Below are 25,506 nucleotides of genomic sequence, written 5' to 3'. Positions count from 1 at the left end.
TCAGGCCTCATTCACACTGCATTTTTTGAATCCGTTTATTTTTTTCGTGGTATGTTTTTGTAACACAAAAAACGTTTTAGAAATGTTTTGGAAAATGTCTTGTTAAAATTGCGGGCAAAATGCAATCAGTTGTGAGGTTTACAGATGGAAACAGTTGATTTAAAATGTCACAAAAGTGCAGCACTCTGTACAGTACTTTTGTGACATGTGAATTGATGACAGACGGGAATTCATGAACCACAAGGACAAACTGGCGAAACATCCAAACTCAAAATTCTGGGGGCAAAACAGGATATACACATCCGGGAGCAAACTACCAGGGGTGAACTGCTGGGGGTGAAACATCCGGGGGCGAAACATCCGGGGGCGAACTGCTGGGGACGAAACATCCGGGGGGCGAAACATCCGGGGACGAAAAATCCAGGGGCGAAACATCCGGGGGTGAAAAATCCGGGGGCGAAACATCCGGGGACGAACTGCTGGGGGCGAAAAATCCAGGGGCAAAACAACCGGGGGTGAACTGCCTGGGGGCGAAACATCCGGGGGGCGAACTGCTGGGGGCGAAACATCCGGAGGCGAACTGCTGGGGGCGAAAAATCTGAGGGCGAAACATCCGGGGGCGAACTGCTAGGGGCGAAAAATCTGGGGGCGAACTGCTGGGGGCGAGAAATCCGGGGGCGAAATGCTGGGGGTGAAACATCCGGGGGCGAACTGCTGGGGGCGAAAAATCTGGGGGCGAAACATCCGGGGGCGAAACATCCGGGGGCGAATTCTCCTGGGGGCGAAAAGTACCTGGGAGCGAACTGCAGGGGGCAAATTGCTGGGGGCGAACTGCTGGGGGTGAAACTTCCTAAAACCATGGGAGGAAGGGAGAAAGCCCAAGCTTGTGGGGACCCTCTTAATAAAGACATAATGACCCCTACCTTCTGGTTTTCATCCCCAGAGGAACGTGGTCTCAAACTAAAAAAAAGTTTGCATCCCTCCATGAAGACCCTGAACTCCATTTTGTTCCCAGAAAAAGTGTCAGGCAGTTTAACAGGTGGTTCCGGGAACACCAGAACATCATCCCTCGCCCCAGCCCCCAGAGACCCAGCAGATAAAGCCCCTCGCACCGTCTCAGAAACCTGCTGCTGAGAACGAGCCAGAGCTTGCTGCTCCAGAGATAAACCCTGAAACATCTGACTCAGATTTTTCATCTGGTCAGCCAGAGACTGTATGGGATCCATAACTCTCTGCACAAACAAACCCCAAAAACTTAACGGTCAGTTATAATGTCAGGATCCTGCCGGTGTGCAGCCTCCGCTGAGCAGGGACTCACCCGCACTGTAGGGGTACTGGGGTCAGGTACAGCCGGAAAGTACAGATACACAGGACCTGTGGACGCTGAAATTTAGCAAGCAGTGAAGGACCTACGGTCATGTGACTGCAAGGGAGCGGGGCTTAGCATCCTGCTTTCAGAGATGGCAGGACACTCTACAGAAATACTCAGAGTCAGGCAAAACGGAGGTCATACACAGAGTTATCAGTAAAGTACCAGGGATGAGACAGAACGGATAGTCAGGGCCAAGCAGAAGTCAAAACCAAATAGAAATAGAAGGTACCAAGCAGAATTCAAAGCGATATCCAGAGAACAGACCAAGTCGTACACAGAGTATCAAGCAACCAGAACACAGCACAAACATACTCAGGGGTCACCACACAATGCCAAGGGCAAAAGTATAACTGACGGGGATGGGAGCTTCGTGACGCTATAAGAAGCTTTCCCAGAACCAATGAGAGGTCACCATAATAAGTCCCAGGTGTGCAGGTAAGAGTCTGCACTGAGAGCAAACCATTAACCCCAGAAGTGCCGGTCCACCAGCACTGCTATCATGACAGTATGTATATATGTGTGTGTCACTGACATCTATATATCTATTGCAAGGAGGCTAATTGCCACGTAGTTGATGGGAGGTATGAATCACAGAGATGGCTGCTCTCTGTGATGTAACCCAAAGTATTTTCTCTAGTGTATTTAAGTACTAGAAGGTTTGTTTGTTGCGCCTGGGACGAGGTTATGGGTAGCTATGAAAGATGGGCAAGTCTGGCTACCCACATACCCCACCTCTGGGTGTGGTTAACAGCCTATATAATGGAGGCTGCTGTTTGGCACATGGTCTGTGTGTTGGGAGGGAGAAGGTCTCCTGTGTTTGGCTCCAGACCGAGCCTGAGTACTGGACACTACCCCAGCTTGTGTGCCCATAGGCCTGGTGGATCAGAGCCCTGCTATGGATATTTTGTATTTTTGTTTGCCTGACTTACAGGCTGTTTGTTTTCTGTTTGTGCTTCTGGTGTTTATGAAGCAATAAACCAACATGAACTTTTAAAGGAATGAGCCTCCTGTTTTCCTCCCATCACACCTAAGTGAGTACAACCCCTACACTACACTGTGTTCCAAATTATTATGCAAAAAATATTTCCTCATATTTTCTCTAAATTACCTATATGAATTGCAGTCATTGTTATTTTCCAGTCATCTACTATTCTAGTATAATTGCAATGTTTTTGAACAAACTGCCTATGAAAACAGTATATTTTTTAAAATAATAAACACTCAAAATGCATGTTCCAAATTATTATGCACAGCAGAGTTTTCAACCTTTTTATTTTTATTTTGAACAAAAAAAATGGTCAATTGTGAAATTATAAGCATTATCAGCTTATTCCAAAATGAAATCAAACAGTTTTCAAGTCAAAACTTTATTCTAGGTGATGTTACATTTGCACATAGGACCCCTTTTGTTCGAAAGAAGCTTCTGAACTCTCTCGTCATTGAATTTGTCAGTTTTTGGATGGTTTGTGCTTCACTTGTTTTGCATGTGGACAGAATCCCCTCCCAGAGCTGTTGCTTAGATATGAACTGCCTCCCGCCATCATAGACACTCCTTTTGATGATGCTCCAGAGGTTCTCAATGGGGTTGAGGTCAGGGGAAGATGGTGGCCACACCATAAGTTTGTCCTCTTTTATGCCCATAGCAGCCAGAGATGCAGATGTGTTATTTGCAGCATGAGACGGTGCATTATCAGGCATGAAAATGATCTTGCTGCGGAAAGCGCGGTTCTTCCTCTTGAACCATGGCAGGAAGTGCTGTTTTAGAAACTCTACATCGATTATGGAGTTCATCTTTACCCCTTCAGGGATCCTAAAGGGGCCGACAATCTCTCTCCCCATGATTCCAGCCCAAAACATTACTCCACCTCCTCCTTGTTGGCGCCTTAGCCGTGTTTTCATGGGGTGTCTATCAACCAGCCATCCTCCACTCCATCCATCTGGACCATCGAGCGTTGCACGGCCCTCATCGGTGAACAAAACAGTTTGGAAGTCAGTCTTCATGTCTCGTTTGGCCACTGGAGCCGTTTCTGCTTGTGTGCAGTGGATAGAGGTGGTCAACAGGATGGCTTACGCACAGCTGCAAACCTCTGAAGGACCCTGTATCTTGTTGCTCGGGGGACATTGGAGGCACCAGCAGCTTCAAAAACTTGTCTGCTGCTATGACAAGGCATTTCTGCAGCTGCTCTTTTAACCTGACGCAATTGCCTGTTGGAAAGAGTCCTCAATCTTTCCTTATCAGCAAGCACACGTGTGTGCTGGGAATCAGCTACATACTTCATGATTGTGCGATGCTCACGATGAACTGTCTTGGCAATGTTGATTGTAGTCATGCCTTGACCTAAATACTCCACAATTTGTGGCTTCTCAGCAGCCGACACATCCTTTTTCTTTCCCATTTTGGCAAAAAATGTAGGCTGCTTAACCCCTTTCTGACATCAGACGTACTATCCCGTCCATGGGACCCGGGCCCCTATGCCCATGGACGGGATGGTACGTCTAGCGTGTTCAGCGGCGCCCACGTGGTGAGCGCCGCTGATCGCGGCCGGGTGTCAGCTGATTATCACAGCTGACACCCGGCACAATGTGCCAGGGGCGGTCACGGACCGCGCCCGACACGTTAACCCCTTGCACACCGCGATCAAACATGATCGCGGTGTACCGGGGGTTAAAGGGAAGCATCGGCAGGGAGGGGGCTCCCTCCGTGCTTCCCTGAGCCCCCCACAGCAGCGCAATGTGCAGCGCTGCTACGGGGGGCTCTTTCCCTGCAGGCCACCGAATCCAAGATGGCGACGGGGGCCTTCAGGGGCCTGCAGGGAGCGGACTTCCTCAGTGCCTGCAAAGCGCAGGCATGAGGAAGTCTGCAGCAGTGCCTGTGACAGATCGCTGATCTGTCACAGTGATCTGTGATGTGACAGATCAGCAATCTGTCACAGGACAGTGATGTCCCACCTGGGACTATGTAATAAAGTTAAAAAAAAAAAAAGTGTTAAAATAATTTTTAAAAAATCGCCAAATAAATTAGAAAAAAAAAAATATTCCCCCAATAAATCCATTTTTTTAAATAAAAAAACAAACAATAAAAGTACACATATTAGGTATCGCCGCGACCGTAACGACCCGCCCTATAAAACTGTCCCATTAGTTAACCCCTTTAGCAAACCCCTTAAAAAATACTCAGTACTCAGGACAAATTGCACAATAACTTTTGCTGTCCAATTTCTCCTGTTACCCTTGGTTAAATAAAAAAAAATTGAACCTGAAGTAATTTTTTTGTGAAAAAAAGTTAGATGTTCATTTTTTTTTTAAATATTCAACAAAATTCCTGTGACGCACCTAAAGGGTTAATAAACTTCTTGAATGTGGTTTTGAGCACCTTAAGGGGTGCAGTTTTTAGAATGGTGTCACTTTTTGGTATTTTCTATCATATAGACCCCTCAAAGTGGCTTCAAATGTGATGTGGTCCGTAAAAATAAAATGGTGTTGCAAAAATGAGAAATCGCTGGTCAATTTTTAACCCTTATAACTTCCTAACAAAAAAAAATTTTGGTTCCAAAATAGTGCTGATGTAAAGTAAACATGTGGGAAATGTTACTTATCAAGTTTTTTGTGTGCCGTATCTCTGTGATTTAAGGGCATAAAAATTCAAAGTTGGAAAATTGCGAAATTTTCAAAATTTTCGCCAAATTTCCGTTTTTTTTTCACAAATAAACGCAAGTTATATGAATGAAATTTTACCACTATCATGAAGTACAATATGTCACGAGAAAACAATGTCAGAATCACCGGGATCCATGGAAGCATTCCAGAGTTATGACCTCAAAAAGGGACAGTGGTCAGAATTGTAAAAATTGGCCCGGTCATGAATGTGCAAACCACCCTTGAGGGTGAAGGGGTTAATAATGTGGAACAGCCTTCTTCAGTAGTCTTGTCTTTATTTGGACACACCGGCCAAACTAATTTGCACAGGTATTTGCAATTGCTTTCACTGATATAAAGAGCCCTAACACACATCACCATCAGTGAGTTTAAATGACAAACAAACAAATTCTAACCTTATCACTCCTAAACTCTTTTTGCATAATAATTTGGAACACAGTTTATGTAATCTTTGTGTATATATGTATTCTATCTATTCTATTCTAACCTGTCACTCTGTGATTTTAATGTATGTGGCAGATGAATTAGCGGCTTTTCAAAGGACACCGGTGCGTAAAAATCGGACAGCACTTGCATGGTCCGAGTGCTGGGCGATTTTTTTCTTGTACCCATAAGCTTGCATTGGCAAGTCTCAACAGAGTCTCGGTGACAATCGCAGCACGCTGCGATTTTACACGTATGTCGAATATGGCTGAGAAAATAAACGCTGATGAGAGCTGCCCCATAGATTAACACTGGGCCGAGTGCTATGTGATGTTTCCTCGAATAGCACTCGGCCGTATTCTACGGCAGTGTGACTCCCGCCTAACACTGATAATTCAGATCGTCAGAGGTGAGTATATATAGTAGAGGGAAGCGGCCAATACTGAACAGCTGAGATCATCCAAGCAGGAAGGCTTCAGAGAATCTAAGTTGGACAGATAAATCCCTACACTCAAAACAAAATCCTGCACTGTTTAATATGAAGAAGTGCTTCTAATCAGTGCAGGAGTACATGAAATCAGATGCTGCGGTCTTCTAGCCCCTCTCTGTCGTGGTAAAACCGTGACAGGAGTGACCTGAAATCAGTGGCCCAGTCATTTAATCCTTTCAATAATGTCCTTCGGTTCCCACTTTGATAGACAATTTTTGCCACTTTTATATTTTTTGTAGCTTAATTAAGGCGTTTTCACATCCTGGCATCTTGCTGCATTGTATTTTATTATTGTAATAATTTCTTATTGCTATTAAAACCTAAAAAAAATTGTGAATAAGATACTGCTGAATAAGAAACAACTTCAGCATTGTTGTGAATTGGGGGAGTGGGAAGTGCACGGGGGGAAGGTGCAGGAGATTGACTGGTAATGAATGGGGGGAAGTACAGAAGCTAATTAATTTATGTATCTCTTGGGTAGGGAAAAGTGACTAATTATAACCCCTATAAAGGAGTAAGTCTGCAGAAGGTGACCACAGACCATTTTTATGTTTTCATCCTTTACAACCACCATATTTTACTGTTGGTATGATGTTCCTTTTCTGAAATGCTGTGTTACTTCTATGCCAGATGTAATGGAAACACTGTGTTACTTCTACGCCAGATGTAATGGGACACATACCTTCCAAAAAGTTCAACTTTTATCTCGTCAGTCCACTGATTACTCTCCCAAATGTCTTGGGGATCAAGATGTTTTCTGACAAAACTGAGACAAGTTCTTATTGCTTAGCAGTGGTTTTCATCTTGAAACTCTGCCATGCAGACCATTTTTGTCCAGTCTTTTTTATAGTTCAGTCATGAACACTGACCTTAAGTAAGGCCTGCAGTTCTTTGGATGTTGCTATGGGGTCTTTTGTGACATCTTGGATGAGTTGTCGCTGCGCTCCTGGGGTAGTTTTGGTCGGCCGGATACTCCTAGGAAGGTTCACCACGTTTTCACCATTTGTGGATAATGACTCTCACTGTGGTTTGCTGGATTCCCAAAGCATTAGAAATTATTTTATAACCTTTTCCAGACTCACAGACCTCAATTCAATTGTTACTGATTTGTTCCAGAATTTTTTTGGATGGCAGCATGATGTCTAGCTTTTGAGGATCTTTTCGCCTACCGCAGATTGTCAGGCAGGTCCTATTTAAGTTATTTCTGGGTTCAGAAGAGGTGTGGCAGTAGTCAGGCCTGAGTATGGCTAGGGAATGTGAACTTAGCTTCCCAAAGATGTGATAAACCTCAGTTAATTTATGTTTTAAGGTGGTGGTGGCAATTACTTTTTCACATCTGGCCTTGTAGGTTTCGATTTCTTTTTCCCTTAATAATAAAGACCTTCATTTAAGAACTGCATTTTGTGATTACTTGTGTTATCTTTGTCTAATATTTAAATTTGTTTGGTGATCGGAAACATTTAAGTGTGACAAAAATGCAAAAGAATAGAAAATCAGGAAGGGGTCAAACACTTTTTCACACAACTCTATGTAAAATAATTAGAAAACCCTGGGCAATAACCCTGCCGGCATCACTGCATGGCCTCCCTCCCCCACACACCAACTTACTCACTGCTCCAGGCCATACTGAGTTCTGTCTGCTGCCAGCTCTATGCTGTGTGCCTCTTACTTCGTGCCTGCTCTCTGCATGCTTCCTGGCTGGGTGCATAGGGGGTGGCGCCGGTACTCTCTGGTGCTCATGGAATCAGTTTGCACCTGCCTAATGTGCTCCCGACCAATCACCAAGAGGCCTCTAGCATTAAGGGCAGCTCCACCCGGTGGAAGCTGCCTGAGCAATGCCTTCACTCAGTTAGTGTCTTGCTACTGAGTTGCCAGGTCATATCCTGTGTTTTGCCTTCTCTGGAGGTTTTATTCCTAGTCCTGTATCTGTGCCTGTCTGCTCTGCTCTCCAGGAGGCAGAATATCCTGGTCTCTGTGTCCTTGTTCCTAGCCTTGCCTTGTACCTGTCCGTCCGCCCCCCAGGAGGCTGAATATCCTGTCCCTGTGCTATTGCTCCTTGCCTTTTCTCAAACCTGTCCTTTCTGCCCTCCAGGAAGCACTATATCCGAGTCTCTGTGTCTTTGTTCCAGTATCTTGTCTCGCACCATTACCTTGTCTGAACTCAGCCCAACCTCTCAGTCTCCCTGTCTGTGGCTCCTTTCCCCGCTGTGTCTTTCCTTGTGTCCTCTCCGTCTTTCTGTGCTCTGCACTCTTGAGGCTCTGCTTTGCTCCGTACTCTTGTGGCTCTGCTTGTGCTCTGCACTCTTGAGGATTTGCCTGCTTCGTGTTCTTGCGGCTCTGCTTGTACTTCACACTCTTGCGGCTCTGCTTGTGCTCCACACTCTTGCGGCTCTGCCTGTGCCCTGCACTCTTGCTGCTCTGCCTGTGCTCTGTATTCTTGTAGCTCTGCTTGTGCTCTGCACTCTTGTGGCTTTGCCGGTGCTCTGCATTCTTGCGGTTCTGCTTCTGCAGAACCTCTTGCTGCTAACTGCAGCTCCTTTTCGCAGCCTTGCGGTTCTTCTCCAGTGTGAACAGGTCCAAACCTGTTCCTTCATACCCATCTATATTTCCATCCTTCTCGTACCAGTACCAGCACCTCCTGTGTGAACTGGCCTCTACCTATTCCATACACCACTCCTTCCTGTCCATGTCCCTGTGCCTTCCCAGTCATCCATGCCCGCCTACCAGTGTCTCAGCCGTGCCTGCTTGCCAGTGACTCAGCCATGCCCACCTGCCAGTGTCTCAGCTGTGCCCGCCTGCCAGTGTCTCAGTCGTGCCCGCCTGCCAGTGTCTCAGCCGAGCTCACCTGCCTGTCTGCTAGTCGTACCTGTCACCTGCACCTGTCCTAGCATTCTGTTCCCCAATGGGATCAGCAGCCACAGCCAGACATCACCCTAGAGTGGCACCTGGCAGCTACCTGCCGCACAAGCCTGACCTCACCATCAGAGACTCCAGTGAAGACCCGAGGTAGCTGCATTAGTTACACCCCTTCCAGAGTAGTCTAGATTGTGGCACAGAGGGTCCACAACCCCCTCGCTCGTGCCAACCTGCCAAGGCATGAGCATGACACCCTGTATTATTTCCTTTGCACATGACTAATACTTGCTACTTTGAGTTGGGATCACATAACATCCCAATAAATACAATAAGTTTGTGTGTGTGTAATGTGAAAAATTGTGGCAACGTTTACAGGGAATGAAGACTTTTTTTAAGGCATTCTAACTACACCGTATGCATGGTCCCAGTATTTTTAATTCTCTTCTATTTGAGGGAAATTAGAATTTTGTGGTATTGCAAACCTCCCACATTAACCTTTTAATTTGCTACCACAGCCTATTTACCTAATTACCTGGGAAAAAGGCTGAGGTATTGGCATAAATGCCTCCGTCCTCTCTAATTCACATGTGTTCTCTTATTGAAGAAAAATTCAGCACTATACCAGATGGTGCAGGACACCGGAATTACAGCGTCATTTTAATCCCTGGCCTTCATTGGCTTCCTATCACCCAGAGGATCCAATTCAAAACCCTAACCATGACATACAAAGCCATCCACAACCTGTCTCCTCCATACATCTGTGACATGGTCTCTAGGTACCTACCTGCACGCAACCTTCGATCATCTCAAGATCTTCTTCTCTACTCCCCCCTTATCTCTTCTTCCCACAACCGCATACAAGACTTCTACCGTGCTTCCCCCATACTCTGGAACTCCCTGCTGCAACACATCAGACTCTCCCCATCAACGGAAACCTTCTTCAAGAAGAACCTGAAGACCCACCTGTTCCGACAAGCCTACAGCCTGCAATGATCCTCGGTCTACTGAACCACCGCACTGCTCTACCCCCTCCTACTGTATCCTCACCCATCCCTGTAGACTGTGAGCCCTCGCGGGCAGGGTCCCCTCTCCTTATGTACTTGTGCGTCCCTTGTCTTACACTTGTTTATTATTCTTGTATATATTACACTTGTCTATAATTCTCCTTTTACATGTAAAGCGCCATGGAATAAATGGCGTTATATAAGTGCATAATAATAATAATAATAATAATAATAATTTGCATGTAGCTGAAAGTGAGGAGTTGGCTACTAGTGGGCCCTTGGCACCTCAGTCCGACACTGGGTGTATGTCACACATGCCTTCATATTTGATGGGAATGTCATCAATAGTTTGTGGGAGGAGACTGAATGGACTAAGGATATCGGAGCGTTAAACTGATATGACCGTCCTCAAAATCACCTACAACACGAGGTACTGGTGGTACATGTTATCTTCATGGCTGAAGTCAATGTTCCTTTGGAAAACAGTGCACCACATCTTAAAAAGGGCCAAATGATGGACATCTTTGACCACAGAGCCCCATGAATATCTTTTGGGTGGATTCTCTTGTACATAGGCTTATATGTGGTGTTCTTGTAAGTGCAGCTATGAAGATAAAGGAGCAGCTGGACGGACAGTACACAAATGAAAAATACCAAGACCGTGTGGTGCAGGTTGGAGAGTGGGTGCAAACGTTTTACTGCAGGTCATACCAGGGAAGCATTGAGCATTAAGATACAGTAAGAAACAGAAGAAACAGATACAATCTGACACTTGAAACTCAGTTATGGCCTATGTCATGTCTATGACCAGTTTCTATGTACATTTTTGTCCTACATGTAAGCTAAGCGCATGTGCACACAGAGATTTTAACGCCTCAAAATAACTCTTTGTGGGAACAACTTAAGGAAACTCTTGTTTATTGGGGAGTTTTTGGAAAAGTTTTTGAAAGCTGTTTTAGGAGCTTTTGAATTATTTTGGAGTTTTTGTCTTTCCTGAAGCTTTTTTTGCAGGCTTTTTATTGGACAGTGTTTATTTTGGAGTGGATTCCATATCGATCTGCTTCAAAGAAGTCATGGTTTTTTTCCCACCAGATGCTTTTCAAAACCTGAAAAAAATGCTCCAAAAATTGAACACATCAACAGCAACATGGTTTTACAATAGAAATAAATAGGTAAAAGTCTTTCATGTGTTTATTTATAGAGTAACCGTCATTTTATTTTTTTATTTCATAAATCAATAGAACATGGAAAATAAAACACTTTGTAATATATCTCATCAGAGACCTCTGCTTCTTTCTTCTCTGATCTTTTACTCTCAATTCAAGGGCAAAATCTATAAAATCTGTATTCAGTGAAGACAGATTTCCCCATTACTGAGATAGATGACAGATGGTGCTCATAATGATTTATAGAGAAGTGTACGTGACATTTCAGGAGAACTTGCAGCAGAATATCTGTCTTTGCTTCTATCTCCTCCTCTCAATAACAATTTAAAGATGACAACTGTCATCCTTCTTAGTAATGGGAAAATCTGTCTTCACTGAACACAGATTTAACTCATGAACTGAGAGTGAAGAAGAGAAAGAAACTAATTTCTATGATAAGATTATTGCAGTTTCTTATTTTCATGTGTATTATTGTTGCATGACCTAAAACTTAAAATGACGGTTATCCGTTAAATGTATTTTGACGGCTCCTGAGTAAACCCTGTGTGTCCGTACCCTTATACGCCAACTGATTCTTCTTCTTTTAATGCTTGTCCAATCTTTTCTATTTCATAGATCAGTTATGGAGCCTCCGACAATATATTAGGCGACAGACAACATTTCCCACATTTTTTCCGCACAGTCCAAGATGAATATAAAATAAGTTACAATTTAGCAAAACTGATCAAACACTTCGGATGGACTTGGGTTGGAATTATCACGTCCAATGATGAGAGTGGTGATCGAGAGTCCAATTTACTGTATCGATTTCTAACGCACTTTCAAGTTTGTGTCGCTTTTATATTCAGAAATTCTGTGAGAACAGGTGATCCTAACAGAGATGCTCATAAACATGTTGCACATTTTGCTGTGAAGCTTGTTATACTTTGTGGCACCTATCATGATCTGATCTTCGAATCCTCTGTCTCTGAATGGCTCAATAATGTGACGATAATCTTATCACCTTCCTGGGGACCGAACATTGTTCTCATTGAGAAGTATCCAGAGATTTTCAATGGAAGTTTGTCCCTGGATCCAGACTCAAAAATGGGTGCAGAACTTAAGCATTTCATTGATGGCTTCTGTCCTGCAAATTATCCGGAAGACATGTTACTTGAGGATTTATGGATGATCTTATGTTCCTGTGCGTCAGGAAAAAAAGATAAGGATCAATTGTACAAAAAGACTTTTGGAATTTCCCTCCACAATTGCACAAGACGGGAACATCTAAAGGATTCCTGGAATTACTTGGGAGATAAAGTTTATCATCCAGTGTCTAATGCGGTTTACATTATGGCCAACGCACTACATCTAATACATTATTCCCAAATCAACTGGTCTAGAACAGACGCATCCTATCGATTCCAGGTAAATGAAAGAAGTCCACCTTATCCAGCTTTATCTTTATAGGGGGACCTCCCATCTAAGATACTTATGGCATATTCCTGATATAAACTCCCCACCTCTGGGAGAACAAGGATGCGCTTATCTGGATATTTAACCCCTTAGTGACAGAGCCAGTTTGCAGCTTAATGACCAGGCCAATTTTTACAATTCTGATCACTGTCACTTTATAAGGTTATAACTCTGGAACGCTTTAACGGATCCCGCTGATTCTCAGATTTTTTTCCGTGACATATTTTACTTCTTGTTAGAGGTAAAAGTTATTCTATGGGACTTGTGTTTAGTTATGAAAAAAATGGAAATATGGCAAAATTTTTGAAAATTTTGCAATTTTCAAACTTTAAACTTTTATGCCCTTAAATCAGAGAGATATGTCACATAAATTTCTCAATAAATAACATTTCCCACATGTCTACTTTACATCAGCACAATTTTGGAAACAAAATATTTTTTGGTTAGGAAGTTTTAAGTGTTAAAAGTTGACCAGCGATTTCTCATTTTTACAACCTAATTTACAAAACCATTTTTTTAAGGACCACATCATATTTAAAGTCATTTTGAGGGGTGTACATGAGAGAAAATACCCAAAAGTGGCACCATTCTAAAAACTAGACCCCTCAAGGTGCTCAAAACCACATTTAAGAAGTTTATTAACCCTTTATGTGCTTCACAGGAACTCAAGCAATATGGAAGGAAAAAATTAACATTTAACTTCTTTTTGCAAAAAAATTTACTTCAGAACCAGTTTTTTTTTCTATTTAAGTGTAAAAATTTGTTGTGCAATTTCTCCTGAATATGCCGATACCCCATATGTGGGGGTAAACCACCGTTTGGGCGCACGGCAGAGCACAGAAGGAAGGAGCACCAATTGACTTTTTCAATACAGAAGTGGTTGGAATTGAGATTGGACGACATGTTGCGTTTGGAGACGTCCTGATGTGCCTTAACAGTGGAAACCCCCCTCAAGTGACTTCATTTTGGAAACTAGACCCCTTAAGGAACTTATCTAGATGTGTGGTGAGCACTTTCAACCCCCAAGTGCTTCACATAAGTTTATAACGCAGAGCCGTGAAAATAAAAAATAATTATTTTTCCACAATAATGATATTTTCGCCCCCAAATTTTTATTTTTACAAAGATAACAGGAGAAATTAGACCCCCAAAGATGTTGTGCAATTTATCCTGAGTACGCCGATACCCCATATGTGGGGGTAAACCACTCTGGGCGCACGGCAGAGCTCAGAAGGGAAGGAGCACCGTTTGACTTTTTCAATGCAGAATTGGCTGGAATTGAGATTGGACGACATGTCGAGTTTGGAGACGCCCTGATGTGCCTGAACAGTGGAAACCCCCCAACAAGCGACACCATTTTGGAAACTAGACCCCTTAAGGAACTTATCTAGATGTATTCAGGAAAGCAAAGTTTGATCAGCTTAGAGAGGACCTTCGCCGAATTGATTGGGACAATGCCCTCAAAAATAGGAGCACAGAAAATAAATGGGAAATATTTAAATCAGTTTTACACACCCACTGCGAGCTAGCCATACCGTACAGAAATAAAAGGGCTAGGAACAGGAGAACACCACTGTGGCTAAATAAGGATGTAAAAAGGGCAATAAATAACAAGAACAAGGCATTTAGGAAGCTAAAACAAGAAGGCAATGAAGAAGCATTAAAAAGTTATAGAGAAAAAAATAAAATGTGCAAAAAAACAAATAGATTTAGCAAAAGTGGAAACTGAGAGACTCATTGCTAAGGAAAGTAAAACAAACCCCAAACTATTCTTTAATTATATAAACAGTAAAATGATTAATATTGATGGTGTCGGCCCTTTAAAGAACACTGACGGTGAAATCATAGAGAGCGATGTGGGAAAAGCAAATGTTTTAAATACTTTTTTCTCAACAGTGTTCACACAGGAAAAGGATTTGCCAGGGGAAATGCAGAGTGATAATGTAAACTCCCCATTAAGTATTACCTGCCTAGCCCAGGAAGAAGTGCAGAACCGCCTTAGTAAGATTAAAATTGACAAATCACCAGGCCCTGATGGCATTCACCCTCGGGTATTAAGGGAGTTAAGTAATGTGATAGACAGGCCTCTATTCCTTATATTTAAAGACTCTATAGAAACAGGGTCTGTTCCTTTTTATTGGCGGCAAGCAAATATGGTACCAATATTCAAAAAGGGGTGTAAAAGGGAACCTGGAAATTACAGGCTGGTAAGCTTAACATCTGCTGTGGGTAAAATTTTTGAGGGGTTTCTAAGGGATACCATTATGAAATATCTCACTGTTAATAAATGTTTAACTCCATATCAACATGGATTTATGAAGGATCGCTCCTGTCAGACTAACCTGATCAGCTTCTATGAGGATGTAAGCTCTCAAATGGACCCAGGAGAATCATTGGATGTCATTTATCTCGACTTCTCTAAAGCATTTGACACTGTCCCACATAAAAGATTGGTAAGTAAGATGAGAAAGCTCGGGCTAGGGGAAAATGTGTGTAGATGGGTAGGTAGCTGGCTTAGCGATAGAAAACAAAGAGTGGTTATTAATGGGGCATCCTCAGATTGGGCCAGGGTTACTAGTGGGGGACCACAGGGGTCTGTATTGGGCCCCCTACTATTTAATATATTTATTAATGATCTGGTGGATGGCTTACACAGTAAAATATCAGTATTTGCAGATGATACAAAACTATGTAAGGCAGTTAACACAAAGGAGGACAGTTTGCAACTACAGACAGATTTGAGTAAATTGGAGAATTGGGCTGAAAAATGGCAAATGAGGTTTAACACAGATAAGTGTAAGGTTATGCACATGGGAAGAAGAAACAGATGCTACAATTACTTACTAAATGGGAAACTGCTGGGGAAATCAGACATGGAAAAAGACTTAGGCATCTAAGTCAATAAGAAGCTAAATTGGAGTGCTCAGTGTCAGGCAGCTGCCACCAAAGCAAATAGGGTCATGGGATGCATTAGAAGAGGTCTGGGGGCACGAGATGAAAACATAATTCTCCCTCTGTACAAATCACTCGTCAGACCACACTTGGAGGATTGTGTGCAATTTTGGACGCCGGTGCTCAAGAAAGACATTACTGAACTTGAAAGGGTTCAAAGGTGGGCTACTAAAATGATAAATGGAGTTGGTTCACTACAATACCCAGAAAGGTTATCAAAATTTGGTCTATTTACTCTAGAAAAGAGAAGACTTAGGGGAGACCTAATATATATGTACAAGTATATCAGAGGGCAACACAGAGATCTCTCCAATGAACTGTTTGTACCAAGGACTGTGACAAGAACAAGGGGGCGTTCTCTTCGCTTGGAGCAAAGACAATTTCTGCACCAGCATAGAAGAGGGTTCTTCACGGTAAGAGCAGTGAGGCTCTGGAATTCTCTTCCTGAGGAAGTGGTGATGGCCAACTCACTGAATGAATGTAAGAAAGGAATGGACACTTTTCTTGTGAGTAACAGTATAGAAGGTTACGAATAACATAATATTATAGGTAGATGGTTGACACAGCTTAGGGGAAGGAATCTTTTTCCCTATGGAGAAAATTGGCTTCAACTCTGGTTTTTTTGCCTTCCCCAGGATCAACAATGCAGAACAGCTGCACTAAAAACAGGATGAACTAGATGGACATAAGGTCTTCCTTCAGCCTTCAAAACTATGTTACTATGTGTGGTGAGCACTTTCAACCCCCAAATGCTTCACATAAGTTTATAACGCAGAGCAGTGAAAATAAAAAATATTTTTTTTCCTCAAAAATGATCTCTTAGCCCGCTATTTTTTATTTTCCCAAGGGTAACAGGAGAAATTGGACCACAAAAGTTGTTGTGCAACTTGTCCTGAGTACACCGATACCCCATATGTGGGGGAAACCACTGTTTGGGCGCATGGGAGAGCCTGGAAGGGAAGGAGAACCATTTTGAAATGCAGCTTTGATGGAATGTATTGCATGCGTTATGTTGCGTTTGCAGAGCCCCTGATGTGCCTAAACAGTAGAAACCCCCACAAGAGACCCCATTTTGGAAACTAGACCCCCCAAGGAGCTTATCTAGATATGTGGTAAGCATTTTGAACCCCCAAGTGCCTCACAGAAGTTTATAAACGCAGAGCCGTGAAATTAAAAAATCATTTTTTCCCTGAAAAATGATTTTTTAGTCCACTATTTTTTAAATTCTCCCAAGGGTAACAGGAGAAATTGGACCACAAAAGTTGTTGTGCAATTTGTCCTGAGTACGCCAATACCCCATATGTGGGGGGAACCACTGTTTGGGCGCTTGGGGAGCTCGGAAGGGAAGGAACGCCATTTTGGAATGCAGACTTTGATGGAATGTTCTGCGGGCGTCATGTTGCGTTTGCAGAGTCCCTGATGTGCTTAAACAGTAGAAATCCCCCACAAGTGACACCATTTTGGAACCTAGACTCCCCAAGGAGCTTATATAGATGTGTGGTGAGCACTTTGAACCCCCAAGTGCTTCACAGAAGTTTATAACGCAGAGCAGTGAAAATAAAAAATCATTCTAAGGCTAGTTTCACACTAGCGTACAGGTGAGGTGCGGAGGGCTGCAGACTTCCTCTATGCAGCTCCGCCCACGGCCGCACCTTCTCCCATCAGCACTGCCTACTTCGGCATGCGGTGTGCATACCCTATCTTTTGCATTAGGTACGCAGGCTGTGCAGATATATGCAGGTGCCTCCGCATGCGTCGTTTTTGACGGTGCGGCGACCCGCGTCGAACGCAACATGTTGCATTTTGGTGTGGTCACCGCACCGTCAAAACGACACATGTGGAGGCATCCGCATACATCGGCACGGCCTGCGTACCCAATGCAAAAGATAGGGTTCGCATGCCGCATGCCAAAGTAGGCAAAGCTGACGGGAGGTGCAGCCGTGGACGGAGATGCACAGAGGAAGTCTGCAGCCCTCCGCACCTCGGGCATACGCTAGTGTGAAACTAGCTTTACCCTAACCCTAATTCTAAGGGTGTGTGCACACATTGCGGATTCTGCTGCGTTGTACAGTACCTTTATTTTCTATGGAAAATGAAAAATGCAGTGCACACGCTGCAGATTTTTCCGCGCAGATTTGCTGCGGTTTTAAATCCGCCGCATATCATTTATTTGTGCGGAATCCGCAGCGGTTTGACATCTGCTCCATTACAGGTGTCAAACTGCAGGGGAAAACCACAGGCTAATCCGCACTAAGGGTGTGTGCACAAGTTGCGGATTCTGCTGCGGATCCGCAGTGGATTTGGCCCTGCGGATCCGCAGCAGTTTCTGCTGCGTTGTACAGTACCTTTATTTTCTATGGAAAATGAAAAACGCAGTGCACACGCTGCAGATTTTTCCGCGCAGATTTGCTGCGGTTTTAAATCCGCCGATTTAAAGGCAGATTCCAGGCAGGCGCACTGCGCGTGCGCCCGCCATTTTCCAAGATGACGGCGAACATCGGAGCCCAGGACCACAGGAGGGGACCCAAGACCAATGGTAAGTATGGGGGGGGGGATCGGGGACCCTATTTCTCTCTCCTCTGAAGTGCAATCACATCAGAGGAGAGAAATTTAATGGAAAATTGCGTCTTTTTTTGCGATAGCTGTTATAGGGTTAATAACGGCGATTGCAAAAACGGGGTCGTAAGAACCAACCTGTTTCATGTTCTCTGGGGTCTCAGCTACCCTCGGCAGCCGAGACCCCGGAGAAAATGCGACATGGGGTGGTGCTATACCCTTAAATCACAGCGCTGTTAATTAACAGCGCTGTGGTTTAAGTACCCTTAATGACCGCCCTTATAAGGCGTAACGGCGGTCGTTAAGGGGTTAAATGTCGAGCTACAGAGATTAACTATATATTTTCTTTGGGTGAAGTACAGTACATCCTGTCATTACCAGCACCCATCATGTGGAGGCGCTCATAGCTGTTGCTAGTGATTGATTAAATGGGTTTTCCACTTAAAAGCTATATCTGATGGGCTCAAGGTGATATAAGAAGTAAGACACCTATACCCACCTCCTGCAGCAGCGCAATGTACTGTGTTCCCAGATGACCTCCAGTGGGGGAGATGTCACAAGACCACTGCAGCCAAACATTAGCTGCTGATTGACTGCAGCCTGCACATTCTGTCCAAGCAGAAATAAATATCTCATCTTCTAGTTCGGAAAGAATCTGAAGACTGCAACCAATCAGCGGTCACGTGGATCCCTCCGCCCCAGATGTTGGTGCCAGGAGACTGTCTGGGAATACAGTACTATCTGCAAATGAGCGGCATCTGTGCCAGTGCAGAGGGTGAAGATAGTTGGGTTTTTTACACCACCCTGAGACTATTAAGATTATCTTTTAAAGTGGTAGACAACCCCTTCAAGGTCTATATAGGTCTAACTACCATGATCGCACATTCTTCTGGTGTATTGCATCGCACAGACACATCGGGTCAGTGTGCAGCAATATAGACTAGAAGACAATCAGAGGCCAGCAGCTGATGTCGGCGAGCGCATGACAGTAACAACATCGGGGATCGGAGGGAAGGTATTTTTTTTTCTTTTAAATCAGTGAGTACATGGTGGCCATACTTCTAAATGGGTGACTATGGGCTGTGCATCATACTACACAGATGACCATTGAAAAAAAACACAAAAAATGAGCTTAGCAAAAGTTGGTATACATGCAGCATATAAATGCATGTTCACTTTGCCAATAAAACGCTGAAAAAACGTACAAGAAGCAAAATAAACAAAAACCTGCTATAACTAAATAAGTGAAAAGCAAAAGTGCGTTTAAATAACACAGGGTTCTTAGTAATACTATTTTGATCAAAAATAGCATGAAAGCCATCTCACCGTCGCCAAGGTGTCCTTAGGACGGGACCTGGTCTTTTTGTCTGCCCTTGTTCCCACACTGAGGTCAACTTTGACAAATGGTAAGGTTTTAATATTAGACAGTGTAGGAACGTCTCGATCAGGGTCACCTAGGCAATGGTGAGATTGCTTTTGTAACAACCCTGCTGGCGTCACTGCATGGCCTCCCATCCCCCGCACATCAACTTACTCACTGCTCCGGGTCATGCTGTGAATTCTGTCTATTGCCAGCGCTGTGCTCTGTGCCTCTGCTCTTCTGTATGTTTCCTGGCTATGTGTGTATAGGGGGGCGGCGCCAGAACTCTGGTTCTTATGCAGTCAGGGTGCACCAGTCTAATCTGTCCCTGACCAATCACCTAGAGCCCTTGACTATTTAGTTCCGCCACACCCACTGAAACATTGCCTGTGCAATGTCTAATCTCAGTTAGTATTGTGCTGCTGAGGAAGCCAGGCCCTGTCCTCTGTATTTCCTCCTTCTCTGGAGGAATACTTCCTTGTCTTGCCTTGTACCTTGTCTGCCTGCCAGGAGGCTGAGTCTTGGTTCCAGTACCGTGTCTGTACTCTGTCCTACCTTAGTCTCCCTTTCTCCTTGTCCATGGCTTCCTTCCCTGCTGTGTCTTTCCTTGTGTCCTCCCTGTCTGTGCATCTGCACCCTTGCAGCTCTGCCTGCGCATCTGCACCCTTGCAGCTCTGCCTGCGCATCTGCACCCTTGCAGCTCTGCCTGTGCATCTGCACCCTTGCAGCTCTGCCTGCGCATCTGCACCCTTGCAGCTCCGCCTGCTCCACCCTCCTGCCTATATCCATACCTGCACCTCCTGTGTGAACAGGTCCAAATCCTGTTCCAACATACACCACTCCCTCCTGCCTACACCTGCTGTGTGAACAGGTCCCTACATGTCCCTTCTCATACCACGCCCGCCTGCCCTGTGTCTCCAAGCCATGCCCGCCTGCGCTGTGTCTCCAAGCCGTGCCCGCCTGCCCTGTGTCTCCAAGCCGTGCCCGCTTGCCCTGTGTCTCCAAGCCACGCCTGCTTGCCCAGTGTCTCAGCCGTGCCTGTCGTGTCTACCTGCCTGCCTGTCTATAGCTTCTGTCAAAGTGACTTGCCCCCGAGTGGGACCAGCAGCCACAGCCAGACACCACCCTGGAGTGGCACCTGACAGCTATCTGCAGCACAAGCCTGACCTCACCATCAGAGGCTCCAGTGAAGACTGAGGTAGCTGTCGTAGTCACGCCCCTTCCAGGGTAGTCTGGTTTGTGGCGCAGTGGGGCCACAAACCCCCGGCTCGCGCCATTCAGCCAAGGCGCGAGCGTGACAGCTTTCATGCTATTTTTGACCAAAAATCGTATTACTAAGAACCCTGTGTTATTTAAACGCACTTTTGCTTTTCACTTATTTAGTTATAGCAGGTTTTTGTTTATTTTGCTTCTTGTACGTTTTTACAGATGACCATTGGCTGTGTAGTGCACTATATGCAGGACAGCAGCAGACTGGAGGATATATACAGCTGTGGCCAAAAGTATTGACACCTCTGCAATTCTGTCAGATAATACTCAGTTTCTTCCTGAAAATGATTGCAATCACAAATTCTTTGGTATTATTATCTTCATTTAATTTGTCTTAAATGAAAAAACACAAAAGAGAATGAAGCAAAAAGCAAAACATTGATCATTTCACACAAAACTCCAAAAATGGGCCAGACAAAAGTACTGGCACCCTCAGCCTAATACTTGGTTGCACAACCTTTAGCCAAAATAACTGCGACCAACCGCTTCCGGTAAACTTCAATGAGTTTCTTACAATGCTCTGCTGGAATTTTAGACCATTCTTCTTTGGCAAACTGCTCCAGGTCCCTGATATTTGAAGGGTGCCTTCTCCAAACTGCCATTTTTAGATCTCTCCACAGGTGTTCTATGGGATTCAGGTCTGGACTCATTGCTGGCCACCTTAGAAGTCTCCAGTGCTTTCTCTCAAACCATTTTCTAGTGCTTTTTGAAGTGTGTTTTGGGTCATTGTCCTGCTGGAAGACCCATGACCTCTGAGGGAGACCCAGCTTTCTCACACTGGGCCCTACATTATGCTGCAAAATTTGTTGGTAGTCTTCTGACTTTATAATGCCATGCACACGGTCAAGCAGTCCAGTGCCAGAGGCAGCAAAGCAACCCCAAAACATCAGGGAACCTCCGCCATGTTTGACTGTAGGGACCGTGTTTTTTTCTTTGAATGCCTCTTTTTTTCTCCTGTAAACTCTATGTTGATGCCTTTGCCGAAAAAGCTCTACTTTTGTCTCATCTGACCAGAGAACATTCTTCCAGAACGTTTTAGGCTTTTTCAGGTAAGTTTTGGCAAACTCCAGCCTGGCTTTTCTATGTCTCGGGGTAAGAAGTGGGGTCTTCCTGGGTCTCCTACCATACAGTCCATTTTCATTCAGACGCCGACGGATAGTACGGGTTGACACTGTTGTACTCTCGGACTGCAGGGCAGCTTGAACTTGTTTGGATGTTAGTCGAGGTTCTTTATCCAACATACGCACAATCTTGCATTGAAATCTCTTGTCAATTTTTCTTTTCCGTCCACATCTAGGGAGGTTAGCCACAGTGCCATGGGCTTTAAACTTCTTGATGACACTGCACACGGTAGACACAGGAACATTCAGGTCTTTGGAGATGGACTTGTAGCCTTGAGATTGCTTATGCTTCCTCACAATTTGGTTTCTCAAGTCCTCAGACAGTTCTTTGGCCTTCTTTCTTTTCTCCATGCTCAATGTGGTACACACAAGGACACAGGACAGAGGTTGAGTCAACTTTAATCCATGTCAACTGGCTGCAAGTGTGATTTAGTTATTGCCAACACCTGTTAGGTGCCACAGGTAAGTTACAGGTGCTGTTAATTACACAAATTAAGAGAAGCATCACATGATTTTTCGAACAGTGCCAATACTTTTGTCCACCCTCTTTTTTATGTTTGGTGTGGAATTATATCCAATTTGGCTTTAGGACAATTCTTTTTGTGTTTTTTCATTTAAGACAAATTAAATGAAGATAATAATAACAAAGAATTTGTGTTTGCAATAATTTTCAGGAAGAAACTGAGTATTATCGGACAAAATTGCAGGGGTGTCAATACTTTTGGCCACAACTGTACGATATGGGGCCCAGGACAAGGGATATATACCAGGCTGGGGATATATATACCGGGATGGGGCAAGGATGTGAGACATATATAACAGGATGGAGGAAGTTTTATTTATATATACAGTGTTAAAAAGTTACGGAGACAACATCACATGTTCCCTAAAGAAATATGTCTGCCAGGGTGCATTTCACCACAGATACTTAGACGAAAAAACATGGGCAAGGGCGTTATATCTCACTGACTGGGCATTGGGTGACGTTGGTGCCTGTTAGTGCAGCTGGTGAAGGCGCTGCTCCACAAGTCTTTGAATCCCAAGGCTTGCGGATCAAACCTCTATATCTAACAATTCCTCCACTGTTTCTTGCTCCTCCATTTCCTCTAGGCCCTCCACCTGTGCCCTCAACCTCTCCCTAAATCAGACACGCGTTCCAACAGTGCTGATAGAATCCCCGCCACCTCCGTACTGTGCAGTCATGGCTCACCGCAATCAGGTAGTGTTCAAATTAATATGCCTTGGAGATCGCAGTCACACAGCTCAAGAGTTGTGGACAGCTATCCAGGCTGAGTTAGAGCAATGGTTAACTCCACTGAACCTGGAGCCAGGGAAAGCTGTGTGCGATAACGGTGCAAACCTGGTAGAGGCCCTATGGCGGGGAGACCTCACACGCGTGCCTTGCATGGCTCACGTCCTCAATCTGGTGGTACAGCAAATTATCTGCCACTATCCAGTCCTGGATGCGCTGCTGAAGAAAGCACGGTCGCTGTGTGCTGACTTCTGCTGATCACACCCCACAGGTCATCGACTTGCATCGCTACAAAGGTCTTTCGGCCTACCAGTAATTGTTTAATTTGCAATGTTCCGACATGGTAGAATTCCACTCTGCACATGTTGCTTCGAATGTAGCAGCAGCAACGAGCCCTGCTGCAATATGTCCCTTTGCATAGCTTGGACTATCGTAGTCTGGACATGGTGCAAATCATGCTTGCCGAGTGGGCACAGATGAAGGACCTCTGCACCCTTCTGCACAGTTTTGAATTTGCTACTAAGATGGTTAGCGCTGATGATGCCGTCATCAAAATCACTATCCCGGTCATCCACATGCTGGAGCACACTTTGAATAGTCTGCGTGAGGTGGTGGTCGTCCCAGAGAAAGAAGTGAAAGCAGAGGAGGATGCTCATGGGAAAACAATACCTTAAATTTCCGGACCATCGTCGCACAGGCGGGTTCCATGGGAGGATGGCTTACAGTGATCGAGGAGGGTCTCATGGTACCAGACAAACTGTTAGTGAAGGTGCAGGAGCCAAGGAACAAATAAAGGAGGATGAGATGATGGACACGCAATGGTCAGGCGATGAACAGGATAATGATCCCCTCTCTGTTGTCCGTGGTTGGTGGAAGGGGACACATGAGCACCTTCTTGCTGCAGTATCTATTTTGTACAATATGATGCTCATATTCTTAGGGTTAGAAATGGTATTGACTACTGAGTTACCAATCTGTTAGATCCATGGTACAAGAGTAAATTTAGTGCATGTTGGAGTATCGAAACACGCTTGTAGACAATTTTATGCATGGTTTTCCCCAATACAGCAGTTAGGCACTCAGTGTGCATCCTATTTCTAGACGTCCAATCCCAGGAACATCAAGAAGTCATTGCAAAAACATTAGCAGCAGCAGTGTCAGTGGCATAAGCAATTTCTGTGAGTCACTTCGTAGATTTTTTAGACCAGCATGTGCACCAGCAGAACAGAGTACAAGTCTGACACATTGTGAATGACTGGAGAGGATGGTGCAGGAGTATCTGGAGATCAATATCCATGCCATCAGGGGGAGTTTGGTCCCTTTTGCATTTTGGTCTTCAAAAATGGAAGAATGGCCTGAGCTCTCCTGTCACGCCTTGGAGGTTTTGTCATGCCCGACAGCCAGTGTTCTCTCACAATGTGTTTTCAGAGCTGCTGGTGGTGTCCTGATGGATAAGCACATCTAACTTATATCAAAATGAACAAGTCATGGATCTCCAATGACTTTTGCACCCCACTCGCAGACTAGGCAATGGTGTCATTTTTAGTGTCATGCATTGATCTCACATTATTGCAGTCTTTGACTACTTTGTGGTGTCTTCTGTGCCTGATGTTACTGCTAATGTCACAAACATTTTTTTAAATGTGGAGACTCCAAGTTGGGTCTCCATCTTATGGGTTGCCTGTGGTGGAAGGTGTGCCAGAGGCCTACTATAATATTTCTACTCTGTGGTAGTTGATGCCACTTTAGTTCTATGTGACAATAATTCTTTGAAATGTGGAGACTCCAAGTTGGGTCTCCATCTGGTGGGTTGCCTGTGTAAATAGGGCTCCCAGACAGGTAGGCCTGCACTTTCAGTTAACTACCTGCATTACTATCCTTATATTTTCTACCAATAATACTCTTTGAAACTGATGTTTGGGCCACCTGACTGTGGCTGGAAAAAAATAATTGAGCTTAGCATGAGGTATCAGGGCTAATAGCAAAGATGGCTTACACAACTCCCTTACACACCACGTCGTAATTGAAACTTCAGTTCAAAGGTCTCAATGCTGGCCCAGACATTGATACCTCATGCACGGCTCATGGCTGACTGCTGCTGTGCCATTCTAAAATTTCTACTGTGGGTGAATTGATCAGTCATCTACCTGTGTTACTATCCTTAAACTTTTCTAACATTGGTGGTCTACCAAGCTGATATTTGTGCCATCTGAGAGTGGCTGAGCAGGAAAGTAGTTTGAGCAGTTGCATGAGTTATCAGCACAGCAGGCTTAAACTGGTCCCTCACCCACCTCATCTTTATTTAAACATAAATTAAAAGCTGTTAATGCTAGCCCAGACCCTGATACCTCATGCATGGCCCATGGCTGACTGCTTCTGTGCCATTATCAAATTTCTACTGTGGGCCAATCGGTGCCATTTTTCCTGACATCGCCCCTACTTTGAGTTGTTTTGGCAGCTTTTTGGTCCCTCTGAAGGTGTTGTTTATGTGTTTGGTTTTGCCTCCCATTGAATTCAATGGGGTTTGGATATGTTCAGCGAACATCAGGCCTTTTGCCGAATACAAACCAAAC

At 44.4% G+C, this 25,506-nt stretch overlaps 1 long non-coding RNA gene across 1 annotated transcript in view; it reads right to left on the bottom strand.

The window, feature by feature from the left end:
* Positions 1-10,638: 10,638 nt before the first annotated feature.
* The window catches only part of LOC141074099 (uncharacterized), a 94,341-nt gene continuing 79,473 nt past the window's right edge, over positions 10,639-25,506 (bottom strand). The window contains exon 3 of the long non-coding RNA XR_012227122.1: positions 10,639-12,149. This is a non-coding gene — a long non-coding RNA (uncharacterized lncRNA). The remainder of the gene's footprint in view (positions 12,150-25,506) is intronic.

Source organism: Dendrobates tinctorius, unplaced genomic scaffold, assembly GCF_039654945.1.
Source record: "Dendrobates tinctorius isolate UK_male_01 unplaced genomic scaffold, ASM3965494v1 ptg000323l, whole genome shotgun sequence".
NCBI classification, from domain to species: domain Eukaryota; kingdom Metazoa; phylum Chordata; class Amphibia; order Anura; family Dendrobatidae; genus Dendrobates; species Dendrobates tinctorius.
This window is presented reverse-complemented; position numbering and strand designations above follow the sequence as displayed.